General features: G+C 42.5%; 1 long non-coding RNA gene across 1 annotated transcript; it reads right to left on the bottom strand.

Annotated features, from left to right (window-relative positions):
• Positions 1-11,652: 11,652 nt before the first annotated feature.
• LOC115063130 lies at positions 11,653-12,263 on the bottom strand. The gene is made up of 3 exons (XR_003843012.1): positions 12,249-12,263; positions 11,878-12,025; positions 11,653-11,693 (listed from the first exon to the last, which is right to left on the bottom strand). It is a non-coding gene; the product is annotated as an uncharacterized LOC115063130 (long non-coding RNA).
• Positions 12,264-13,008: the final 745 nt, after the last annotated feature.

Raw genomic sequence — 13,008 nt, 5'->3', positions numbered from 1 at the left:
GCACAGGACTTTATTCCCAGCACTTGGGAGGCAGAGCAAGGCAGATTTCTGAGTTTGAGGCCAGCCTGGTCTACAGAGTGAGTTCAAGGACAGCCAGGACTACACAGAAAAACCCTGTCTCAAAACAAACAAACAAACAACCTAACAACACCAAAATGAAACAAAATCTCCTTCCTCCCCCAAAATACAAAAGGACCATAGAATAAAAACATTCTGTGTGTGACATGATCTCCCTATAGACTATAGAATAAAGATATTCTGTGTGTCACGTGATCTCACTATGTAGTTGGCATTGGTTTCCAACTCATAGTGTGGCTTGGAATTTACTGTTTCCTGCCTCCCACAGATCTGTGCCAACACATCTAGTATGTACATATAAGTTCATTGGCTATGCCAAGCATGGGACCCAAAGGAAAGCTTGCTAAACAAGTGTTCTACCACATGATATGAGATATATTATAGCCCTGAGACACAATTAAAAAAAATATAGAGCACTGGTTCTCAACCTGTGCATCACAACCATTGGAAAACACATATTTCCAGTGATCTTAGGAACCTCTAATCATAAACTTATTTTTGTTGATATTTCATAACTGTAATTTTGCTACTGAGTGGTGTCTCATTTGCGAAGACCATTGGAAATTCGGGTCCTTGGATGGTGTGGGCCCACAGGTTGAGAACCTTATCTATAGCCCAGGCTGGCCTCAAATAAGCTATGTAGCAAAGGATGACCTTGAACTTCTGATCTTCCTGCCTCCGCTTTCTGCGTGCTGCGATTACTGGTGCACTGCCATGCATGGTTTATGTGTGCTGAAGACCCAGCTCTAAGGTTTCAGACACCCCGTCTACTGCCTGAGCTACAAACCGCAGCAGAAATACAGCCTTGTAGAAGCTGAACACAGGGGATCCATCCCTTTTCATGAGAGTTAAGGATTGAGAACAAGAGTCCAGGGCCGGAGAGTGCAAGCTTGACAAATCCTAAGTCCCATCCCCAAATCTGTGGAGGGAAAGAACTTCCCAAGGTGTACTCTGAGCACCACACACAGTGTGCCTTGGCATGTGTGTGACCAATATGAAACACAAGCACATACATACTACTACTACCACTACCACCACCCCACCACCACCACTACTACTATTACTGCTGCTGCTGCTGCTGCTACTACTATTAAGTGGGGCAGGGGAGGAGCTGGATGTGGTAGTGTGTACCTTATATTCCAGCACTTAGGGAGGCAGAGGCAGGTAGATCTCTGGAAGTTTGAAGACAGCCTGATCCACATAGCAAAATCCAGGCCATTCAGAGCTACATAGTGAGACCCTGTCTCAAAACAAAATAGAAATAATAAATTTTTAAAAAGGGTAAATCTGAGAGATGGCTAGGTGTGTAAAGGCACTGGCTGCCAAGCCTGGAAAACTGGGTTTGTTCCCCAAGCCGCACAGGGTTGAAGGAGAGTACCAGTTCTCATAAGTTGTCCTCAGACTTCTGCATGTGAACTATAGTGTGCACATGCGTGGAAGCAGACACTCACTCATGCACACACACACACACACACACATAATTTAAAATGATAATAGGGATGGAGGTTTAGCTCAGCGATGCAGTGCTTGTCTAGTATGCACAAGGATCTGAGTTCAATCCCCAGCACCACGAAAAACAGAAAACAAAAAACAGAATAAGAATCTGGGTTGGGAGCGGGGCACTGGATTCGGGGGGCCTCTTGGTTGGGCACGGGTCTCTGGACAGTTTGCTGTGAGAGGTGGCTTTCAGAACCTCTTTTTGCCAGAGTGAACAGGAGTGTGTTTGGAGCTTATCAAGAAAGGACTCTGATCTTGCACAGAGATAAATAGTTCAGTTCAAAAGTTCAGTTATACTGCAGGGTAAACACATCATTGGTAACCAGAATGGGAAACCAGCCTGCTGGGCCCGGGTCCTGTTAACACCAGCTGCTTAGGGAGCTGAAGCAGGAGGATTTTCCATGTAAACCCAGGCAGGCTTATAGAATGAGTTCAAAGACAGTTTGGGGTACAGTGTTGGACTCTAGACCCTGTCTCACAAAGCAAAACAAAATGCAACACAGCAAACAAACAATGTTGTCGTCATCATCATCATCATCATCGTCATCATCATCAACAACAACAACAATCCTGGAGAAACAGGGCTGGAGAGATGGCTCAGCAGTTAAGAGCACTGGCTGCTCTTTCACAGGGTTCAATTCCCAGCACCTTCCTGGTGGCTCACAGCTGTCTGTGACTTCTGTCCCAGGCAATCTGAGTACCTCTTCTGTCCTCCTCAGGCACACATGATGCACAGGCATATGTCCAGACAAAATATTCATGGGCATAAATAAATAAAATTAAAATATAAAAAACAGTGAATTCTACTCCAAAAAAAGGGAAAGAAACCCATGAGAAGCATGACCTGTGATAGGGCGTTTCCTTTCTTTTGACAATTGAGATAACAGTAAAAAGTGAAAAATGAGCTAAAACTCTAATATGTTTTTTGTTTGAGACAGGGTCTCAGGAAGTCCAGGATGTCCTCCTTCTTCCTGTCTAGATAAGGATGTGAGTCCTTATCTGGTCCTCTTACCTCTGTCTCCCAGGTGCTGGGCTTAGAGCTTTAAGACTGACAGGTTTAGAGAAAACTTTGACATGTTTCCAGTGAGAAGTTCCAGTCTGCTTGGGCTGTTAGCTCATGAACTCAGGTGCCCGAGGAAATTCCCTCCTTACTGGCAAGGGTGGTGGTACAGGCTTATCACGCAGACATTCAGGAGGCCGGGTGTAGAAGGATCCTAAGTTCACGACCATTCCAGCAACTTAGTTGGACCATATCTCAAAGCAAACACTAAATAAAGGACTTTCAGAGAAAGAGAGAGAGAGAGAGAGAGAGAGAGAGAGGAGTTCAGATATCAAGAGATGGTCTGAAGACATAAGTTTAATTCTTAGGATATAGAAGATGATTTACTCATGTAAATTGTTCTCTGCATGCCACACTGGTACCATTGCACATGTACACTCTCCCAGCAGACAGACAGACAGACAGACAGACAGACACACACACACACACACACACACACACACTCACTCACACACAAATGCACACACCAACACGGAATAAATAAGTAAGTAAATAAATAAATAAATAAATGTTAAAAATATGTTTGTCCAAAGCCACCTGTATACTGTCCTTTTTACAATTATTTTTTGAAAAAGATTTATTTATTTTTATTTTATATGTATGGGTATTTGAGTGTCTGTGTGTGCACCACATGCATGCCTATTGCCTACAGGGGCAAGAAGAGGGCATCAGATCCTATGGAATTGGAGTTATATATGGTTGTGAGCCACCATGTGGGTGTTGAGAACTGAGCCCAGGTCCTAGGCAAGAGCATCCAGTGCTTTTAAATACTGAGCCATCTCTCCAGTGCCTCTGCAGAGCCGCTCTGTAGAACTTTTTCCTTTTTGTCTTCTCGCAGAAACAGGCTTTATGTAGCTTGGGCTGAACTTGAACAAGCTGTATAGCCAAGAGTGACCTTGAATTCGGGTCCCTCCTGTCTCTACTTCCTGCATGCTGGCATTACAGACAGGCACAGCATCTGGTAAATCATCATTTTTTAGTTAGAAGGAAATAGACAAATAAATAAGCTATTAGTCGGCTTTCCATTATCATAACAAAATGCATGAAACAATCACCTTACAAGAGGAAAGACTGGGCTGGAGAGGTCGCTCAGTGGTTAAGAGCACTGGCTCCTCTTGCAGAAGATCAGGGCTGGTTCTAAGCACCTACACATCTCACAATCATGTGTAATCCCACTCTCACAGGATCCAGTGTCCTTTTCTGGTTTCTTGTGGGAACTGCATGAATACAGTGCACATATGCATATGCAGGTATTTTACCCATACATATTAAATAAAACTAAAAATTTAAAAGAGAAAACAATAGGTTTTATTCTTCAAAATATTGTGGGTAAAGTGGGCATGGTGGCACATAATTATAGTCTCAGCTCCCAGGATGCTGAGGAGGGAGAACTTCGTGGAGTATGAATTTCAGATCAGCCTGAACAGCACATGAAGTGTTGGGGTCCAGGAATTGCCTTAGAAACTACACCAACACTGATCTCAGTCAGACAGGGATAGTTTGTTAAACTGTAATATCCAAAATAAATTCAATACTATCCATTAACTTTCCCTTCAAAAGGACTTTTGAAACTGTACTAACAGGACAAGTATGTAGTCAGATAAAAAGCTGGCTGACTAAACAAATTAGAAACATAATTTTAACGGTCAAAATTACTAAGCTTCCAAAACAAGATTAACAATTCCCCTGCCCCGCCTCACACTAAAAACCAGAAAGACAGACAAAATGAGAGTCACCCTATACAACCAATGTCTAAAAGGGTTATTGGCTACACCAATTCAAATAAGCCAAACTACCCTGGTGCCTATATCTGGGCCTTACAAAGGTATAGAAAGTGTGTTCTTTCTTTGTTCTGGGTCTTTCCTCTGGCCTGTGTGCTGAGAGGGGGTTCACCAACATGTTTGATAAGTAAAAGCCTCATGGGTTTTACAATGATAGCGATCTCTGTGGTCATTGTGTGAGTGAAGGTCTTTTGAAAAACTACAGTATTTGGTCTGTTGGCCGGGAACACTCTCCTCAAGGTAGAACACAGACACGGTGTATTGGAGATAAAGTGGGATCCTTGTCTGTCTGTCTGTCTGTCTGTCTGTCTGTCTGTCTGTCTGTCTGTCTGTCTGTCTATCTGTCTATCTGTCTGTCTGTTCACTATTGTGACCTCTGATTCTAGTTTGCTCATGTTCTGGTTTCTGGTTTTCTGAGGGCCTTCTTGTAGAGCTAAGAGACACAGAGGACACTCTGGTCTCCCCTTCTTGGAGAAGGACCATGAAAATGTCTCTCTCCATCTGGCCTGGGACATAATAGTTCCCAAAAGTCTGATTTGGTTTTTATTCTGTGGTGGTCACCTGGAGGAAGGTTTCTGAGTGTGTCTCTCTGTGTTTGAATTGGTTTTGTTTTTGTGACGCTTTATCTGGAAGGTTTCTGTGTGTGTTTCTCTGTGTTTGAATTGGTTTTGTTTTTGTGGCATTATAGTGACACTTTATCTGGAAGGTTTCTACATATGATCTCATGTGTTTGGACTTAGACTGATGACTCTCTACTTGTTCCCCTTTTATCATTGAGACTGTCTGGCTGTGGCCCTGGATGTTGAAACTGCTGAAAGTGAAATGGAGGAGGCTGAAAGAGTGGCCATGACTATGTGCCCAGCTTTGTGGTTGGCTTTCAGGGGCCACCAATCTGATGTCCAGCTCCTGTGAGTGCAGCCAGCTAAGAACACTACTTGCACAAGGCCCTCCATTCCTATTCCCCTTGTTCTCCCTTCAGGGCTGTGTGGTTCAAGGGGTTGGAGCAAGCTGTCCTCGAATCCCTGAGGTTGAGCAAGTGGAGGGAGGTCTACAAAAGACCACAAGGACCAGCCCCATGCCCGATCTGATCAAGGTAATAGGTAAAAACAAGAGTTAAAGAAAAAAAAGAGAGAAGAGAAAGACAGATGTATAGAAATAGAGGTCTGGAAGGAAGTGACTTAAGACTGTAGAAAGAGCAAAGCTTCAACAGACTCAGGAGAAATAGATCACAGTGACACATACAGAGATTAGCAGTGAGGAAAAATAAAAATAGAGATAAATGAGATCAGAGAGATTTCAGAGATAAGAGACCCATTTTTGCAGAAGGTATACACCGAGTCTTAGAGATTAATGCCTGGAACTACAAGTAAAGAATTTTCCTTTTCCCTGTCAGTGTAAACAAATTCAAGACCACAGCTGCCAGGAATGACCGTCTCTGAACAAACTTCCCTACTCCACTTCGGTCTAAATTCCGAAAAAAACTACAAACTGTTTTGGTCTTGCTGATTGTTGACAAAGTTTTCTGCCAAATTAAAATTATCTCTGGAGAGACACACTCTAGAGCCACAAGGCTAGTACAAGAAACAAAGGCAATAATGCCCTGCTAATATGTGACAATTTGTTTATGATTTTCATTTTTGTTGGTTTGCTAAACATAGTTACATATCATAAGTGAGCTCACAGAATGCCAGGCTTTGCTAGTCCACAAGGGTACCCTAGCCCTCCTTTGCAGCAGTGGTACCAGTGTCCCTCCCTCGTGTAGATGGCAAATACAGTCCTACAGTGCATGAGGAAAAAACCCTTGTGACATGAGCTGCTGTGTGTTCTGTTTATGTGTATTTAACAATGTGAGCATTCAGCATTCTGTCATTGAGACATTTTCTGACTCAGTAAAATCAGTGATGATAATTTATTAATGTGTGAAAAACATAAACAGTTTCCTAGTAGTTAAGAATAACTATAAAATGAACAAGCTACATATTAGATTAATTCATTCTGAGATTAAATTTATCACATAACTGTGTGCAGTTTTAAGATACCCTAAACAGATATCCAGCATCCTTCTTGTAACAACTTAAATAATTTTAGCCAAGTGATATTAATTAGATAAAAGTGTGTCTCCTAATAATGTTATTGCTTGCTTTTTATTTCCTGAGACCAATAAAATATTTTGAAGTTTCCTTCCCTGGAACACTCATTTGTGTACATGATCTTTAAATCAGTGACTTATCTCATTTCATGTCGGTTATCATAGGCCACATGCCATGTACCTCAAGACTCCATTTGGTGGTCAGAGGTCCTGTGGAGTGACTAGTGCTTACATTTAAAACAGAGTTTTGTCCTTAAGAGTTCAAATGGTAAGATGACAAGTAGAATGTTAGTCACTAAGCTACACTGTCATTTTGTTGGTTTCTAGTTGAAAAGACAGAGATTAAATAAAGACATTTTAAATCATGTGTCTGCCTTGTTGCTCATTGTGGCTTTGCTATGGTTTGTTTATCTTAAAAGAGTCTAACCCAGATTGGCTTCAAACCCCCTTTATAGTCCAATGACCTTGAGCTCCTGATCCTCCTGCTTCCACTTCCTGAGTTCTGGGTTTAGCAGCATATCCCACTTCATGACTTCATACATCCATCTGAAAGAAGATTTGTTAAGGAAACTTAAAACACCCAACAGTAATAATTGTTTAAAAAAGTGGACAAAGACTTGACTAGACACTTCACCAAAGAAGGTGTACATATAACTGATAAACACATGAAAAATGTTCAGCTACCAATGGCGTTTATAACTTGCTTATGTTAAATGTGTGTAGTATTGGTGTTGTTCAAAAGGTGTTTATGTAACTAAGTGCATAGTAAGTGATGAACAAGTCCTCTGGTGACTTAATATTTGGCATCACTAGTTTGTGTTCTATCAAGAGATTATTTAATTTGCATGTTCCTCTGAGACTAAAGCTCTTTTTCTTACCACTTGGTCATCCCTTTCTATAAATGTGAGTCATGTCAGATAATACGATGATGGTTCTCCCCAAACTTTCCAAGGAGTTACAGCCTATTTTGTTTTGATTTTATACTAGGCTATTTACATGTGTTTCTTTACCCCCAAATACAGTATGGTGAACATTTTAATGATATGTGTGTAACATGTGAATCATGGGATTTTGTCTGCATGTAACCAGTCTTTTTCTGTTGCTTCAAGATTGTCTCTTATGAAAAATAATATGTAGTGCTCTAACATGCTTGTAATAAAACATATATCAAAGACCTAGCAAAGTAGCACATGGTGTTAATGGTAGCACTTAAAAATGATAAACAGAGCCAGGCATTGTTGTGCACACCTTTAATCCCAGCACTGGGGATGCAGAAGCAGGTGGATTTCTGATTTCCAGGCCAGCCTGGTCTACAGAGTCCTGGAACTCTCCAGGACAACCAGGGCTATACAGAGAAACTCTGTCTTGAAAAACAACAACAACAAAAAGATAAACAGTAATAAAAAGCCAAGAAATTACAAAAAGTTATGAGACAAGGAAAAAGAAACTTACATAAAATGCTGGCCACAATAGTCAGAAAAAACTAGAGAGCTTAGTAACGATAGTACCTGGCAATAGGAGTTCAATGTGTTTACTATAAAGAAAAAAGGACAACAGGTGGGAGACAGCCCCAACAGGAAGAAGAGGAGCCCCCCCCCATGTGACCAAACCCTTCCACCTGTTTGTGGCTAAAAGTAAAGGGAGAGAAAAAGGGGTGCTACCACAGAAGCTGAATTCTTAAAAGTGGCCGGTGGCCTACCTGTCGAAGAAGCTGAAAAAGAGACTGTGTTTCATATTCCCCCACCAACCAGTGCAAAAATGTTAAAAAAGTTCCTGGGCACTGTGGGCTTTTACAGATTGTAATTCCAGGTTTTGCTGAATTAAAGAGATACACAGCCCTCTGTATATAAAAAAAAATAAAGACCAACAGGCCTTGGATGCCATTAATACTGCCCTAATGTTGGCTCCAGCTTTAGGCCTTCCAGATGTGACTGAGAACAAAGATATTGCCAAAAGGGGTTCTTACTCAGAGATTGGGGCCCTTGAAGAGACCTTTGGCATACTTATCTAAGAAATTAAACTCAGTGGCTATAGAATGGCTTGCTTGCCTACACATAGTGGCATCTGTGACCTTACCGGTCAAGGACAAAGATAAATTGACTCTGGGACAGAACTTGGTGCAGGTCCAAAAAAGTGTGGTTCAGCCCCCTGATTGATGGCTGACTAATGCTCTCATGGCCCATTACCCGACTCTGTTGTTCAACTTTGATAGAGTCACTCTTGCCTCCCCCATGTCTGAACTCAGCTACCCTGCTCAGAGACCCAGACTGTAAGCGAGTTCTTACTGAGACACATAGGTGGCATGAAAATCTGACAGAGCAGTCACTAGACAATGGAGACGTTACTTGGTTCACAGACTGGAACAGCTATGTAGAAAAAGAAAGAAAACATGCTAGTACAGTTGTGGTAGCAGAACACAGGCCCTGCCAGAGGACAAATCAGCTCAAAAGTTAGAACTGATCACCCACCTTAAGGCCTTAGAAATAAGAAAAGGAAAAATACTCAACATCTACACAGATAGCAGGTATGTTTTTGCCACAGCCCACATCCATGAGACCATATGTCAACAGAAGAGTCTATTGACATCAATAAAATAAAATAAAATAAAATAAAATAAAATAAAAAAGAATACTGGCTCTATTGAAGGGTTTCCACGACCCTGCCAAGGTAAACATCATCCACTGTCCTAGTCACCAGAAGAGAGATGCCATGATAACAACATACAACATTACAGCCTGAGAGGCACGAGTGGTTACAGCCATGGCCCTGCTGGTGCTCCTGGCGATGTAGCTCCAGTTTGCCTACACAACCAAAGACTTAGCCCTCATTTCCAAAGATTCCAGTCACCAGTTCAACAAAAATAAGTGACTGTGGTACACCACCAGGAAAATAAAATCCGGCCACAAAGACAAGCACAGGATGTTGTCTGCCACAACAAGGTGGATCCAAGAAAGAGGTACTGGAAAGAGACTTGGTGTCTACCTGGAAGTAGACTTAACTAAAAAAAATTGAGTATAAATATCTTCTGGCTTTTGTGGATATGATCTCGAGATAAATAAAAGCTTTTCCCTATAAAAGTAAGGCTGTTCAGATGGTCATAGAAAAGAGTATTAAATTTTTTTTCAGGGTTTAGAGTGCCAAAATCAATTGGGTCAGACAATGGCCCTGACTTTGATGCCCAGGTAAGTCCAGATGTGGACAAGCATTTAGAGGTCAAATAAAAATTACATTGTATATACAGACCTCAGAGCTCAGGACAAATAAAATAAACAAATAAAACTCTAAATAAGACGTTGACAAAATTAACCATAAAGACTGGTGCAGACTGTGTGTTCCTTCCCCTTGCCCTATTCAGAACCAGAAATACTCGCTCTTAATTCAGTCTTATATTTCTGAGATCCTTCATGGGACTCCCATGCCCATCACTGTCTTAAATGATTGTTGTTGTAATAATGATATGTATGCTAAGTTAAAAGACTTGCAGGTTGTGCAAAAGGACAACTGACTAGAGCAAACAAGCCGGGTACCCCAAAGACATCTCAACAATTCCAGGTTAGAGATCTGATCTACATGCACCTGTATCATGCCAAGACCCTCAAACATTGCTAAAAGGGTCCCTGCCTAGGCCTGTTTACTACGCCTTCTTATCCTGTTTTCTGTTCTTAACCTTTGGCCCGTACATACTTAATTGCTTAAATACAAGATTTACTGCTCAGACAATAATATCAGTAGCTACAACCAAGTGAGACATCATTTCAAGATTGAAATGTACCAGAGAGAAAGGGGGAAATGTAATATCCAAAATAAATTCAAGACTACCCAGTACTTTCCCCCTTCAAAAGGACTTTTGAAACTGCACTAACAGGACAAGTACAGAGTCAGAGAAAAACCTGGCTGACTAAACAAATATAGAAACCTAGTTTTAATGGTCAAAATTACTAAGCTTCCAAAACAAAATTAACTATTCCCCTGCCCTGCCTCACACAAAAAACCAGAAGGACAGACAAAATGAGAGTCACCCTATACAAACCAACCAATGTCTAAAAAGGTTATGGGTTACACCAATTAAAATGAGAAAAACAACCCTGGTGCCTATATCCCGCCCTTCCAAATGTATACAAAGTGTGTTCTTTCTTTATTCTGGGTCTCTCCTCTGGTCTGTGTGCTGAAAGTGGGCTCCCCAACATGTTGGATAAGTAACATCCTCATGTGTTTTACAACAATAGTGGTCTCTATGGTCTTTGTGTGAGTGAGGGTCTTTTGACAAACTACAACAGAACATGGTCCCCAGAACTGGTTGTCCAGGGCCATCGTCCTGGTTTTGGAACTGAAACATGACCCTGAGTTCAGATCTTAAAGGGTTTTTGAGCCCCAAATCCACAAACATCTGTGCCTTTGCAATCAGGATTTAGGGATAAGGGATTTCCTTAGAAACTTGTCTTTGTTGTACACTTATCCTCTTCCCATTGGTTGGGGTATTCATCTGTGGCGGGGGACTTGCTCTCTCTCTCTCTCTCTCATTTTTTTTGAGACATGGTTTCTCTGTGTAGACCAGGCTATCTTTGAATTCATTGTGATCTACCTGCCTCTAATGGCCTCTGTGTCCTTAAGTGTTAATATTCAAGTCATGAGCCACCAGTGCCTAGCTAAGACATCAGGTTCATGAAACACAACACAGCAAAACAAAACTAACAAAAACAACCCCTGTGAGTGTTTCCTGTATGCAGACAAAGCAGATTCTTTTTCTTTTTCTCCTTTACTGTACCTGGCCTTGAACCTAGGACCACCAGCATCCTAGGTAAGCCCTCTCCTGCTGAGCTATATCCTCAGACCTCTTTTTCACTTTTTACTTTGAGATGAGATCTCACCTAGTCACCCCTGTTGGCCTTGAACTTGCTCCATAGCCTGAGTGGACCTTGAACTTCGGTCCCTTTGATGTTTACTCAGATCTGAGAGCAGACAGATTGGTTCTTCCAGCCCCACCCTCCATGGCTCCATCTGAGATCTGCCCATCTCTTTCTCCTGGGACACCCAGAGGATCTGTGCCATCAGCCTCGGCCTCTCACCTCCATGAGCTGGTAGCCTTGCTTGCAGGTGACAATGAAGTAATCCCGGAACTGGTACTGAGGTTGCAGATCTTGGATGACGGTGAACTCATCCAGAGCCTTGGGCTGGGGGCACTTGATGACTGTTGGTGAGGGCATACTCTTGTCAGAGCCATTGGTCCCCCTCCCGTTTCCCTTATTACTGGCAGGCAAGTGAGATGCCTACATATCTTATTTTAGTTTAGGGGTCTAGAGACAATACCCCAGGTCTCATGCATGTTTGACACAAGTTTTCCAGGAAACCACACTCCACCCTAACCCTCTCACTTTCAGTGGTGTAGTGCAGCTTCCAGCCTCGGCTGTCCCCTGACTCATCTGTGAAGAACAGCAGATCCACTGCATTGCTGCTGGTGTCAAGGTCTGGAGGCCTTTGCTTTCCACAGAATTCACCCAAGTTTTTCCCCTTAGCATAGATCTGATGGGAAGAGGGGTGGAGATCGTGGTTAGTTCTCCAGCGGGGACATTTTTTTTACAGAAGTCCCCTCGGGTGGCCAAGGGTAGGGGAGCTATTGCAGACCTCTATGGTGCTGGTCAACAATGTGTCCCTGTCTCACTCAGTCCGAGGTCCCAGGAAGGAGCAGAGAGGGATCTGGGGAGCCATGTGGGTAAGGGAAGGAAAGTGTGAAGTGTAGCTCTACCTGGAGCTGGTCATAGATGGTCAGACCCCATCTTGAGGAGAGAAATAAGGAAAGCTAGGCTTCTGGCTTCCTTGAGATCTGTTGATGTTTGGTATGTTGCTTTGTATTGAAATGCTAAATACTGGTCCCCGAGGTTTGGTTGCCCTTAGGGGCAAGAGAATCCTCACATACACCAAGAGATACTGTGTAACCTTACTCTTTAATTTAAAACTATCAGTTGAATAAAGATACTGGCAACCTATAGCTGGGCAGAAGAGAGGTGGTAAAGTTATATTTCCCAGGCTTGGGGTCCAAGGAGGGCCACGATGGACGAGAGTGAAGGTGGAGAAAAGAGAAGAGGGATCATGAGAATTGCCCATGAGAGCTGCCCAGTCTGAGTAGGAGCTGCTCAGATGGAATACGGCAAGTCATAACTCATGGTTGTTAACAAGGAAGTAGACAGAATAGCATAGAGGGTTGATATCTGCCCAGCTCTATCACTGATGAAAGCTTATTGTAAATATAAAAGTTTTATTTGGGAACTGAATGATCAAAGGGTAGAAATCCCCAATGGAGATTAAGAAGTTACTACATCAGGTCTCAAACTTGCCCCAGACCCACTACTGTGGCTAAGGCCAGAGGGAAGTGGTAGCCATGGGGTGCACTCACCCACAGCCTGGTAGTAGGCCAGGAAGCCCTTGTAGAACGTGATGGTCCCATTCTCCTCATTGGAGAAGTCTGTGTGGAAGGTCAGCAGCATCTTGTTTCCCTGGGACATGAA

The sequence above is a fragment of the Mus pahari genome, chromosome X (assembly GCF_900095145.1).
Source record: "Mus pahari chromosome X, PAHARI_EIJ_v1.1, whole genome shotgun sequence".
Taxonomy (NCBI): Eukaryota; Metazoa; Chordata; class Mammalia; order Rodentia; family Muridae; genus Mus; species Mus pahari.
Note: the sequence above shows the minus strand (reverse complement) of the source record. Positions and strands in the feature narration are given on the sequence as shown.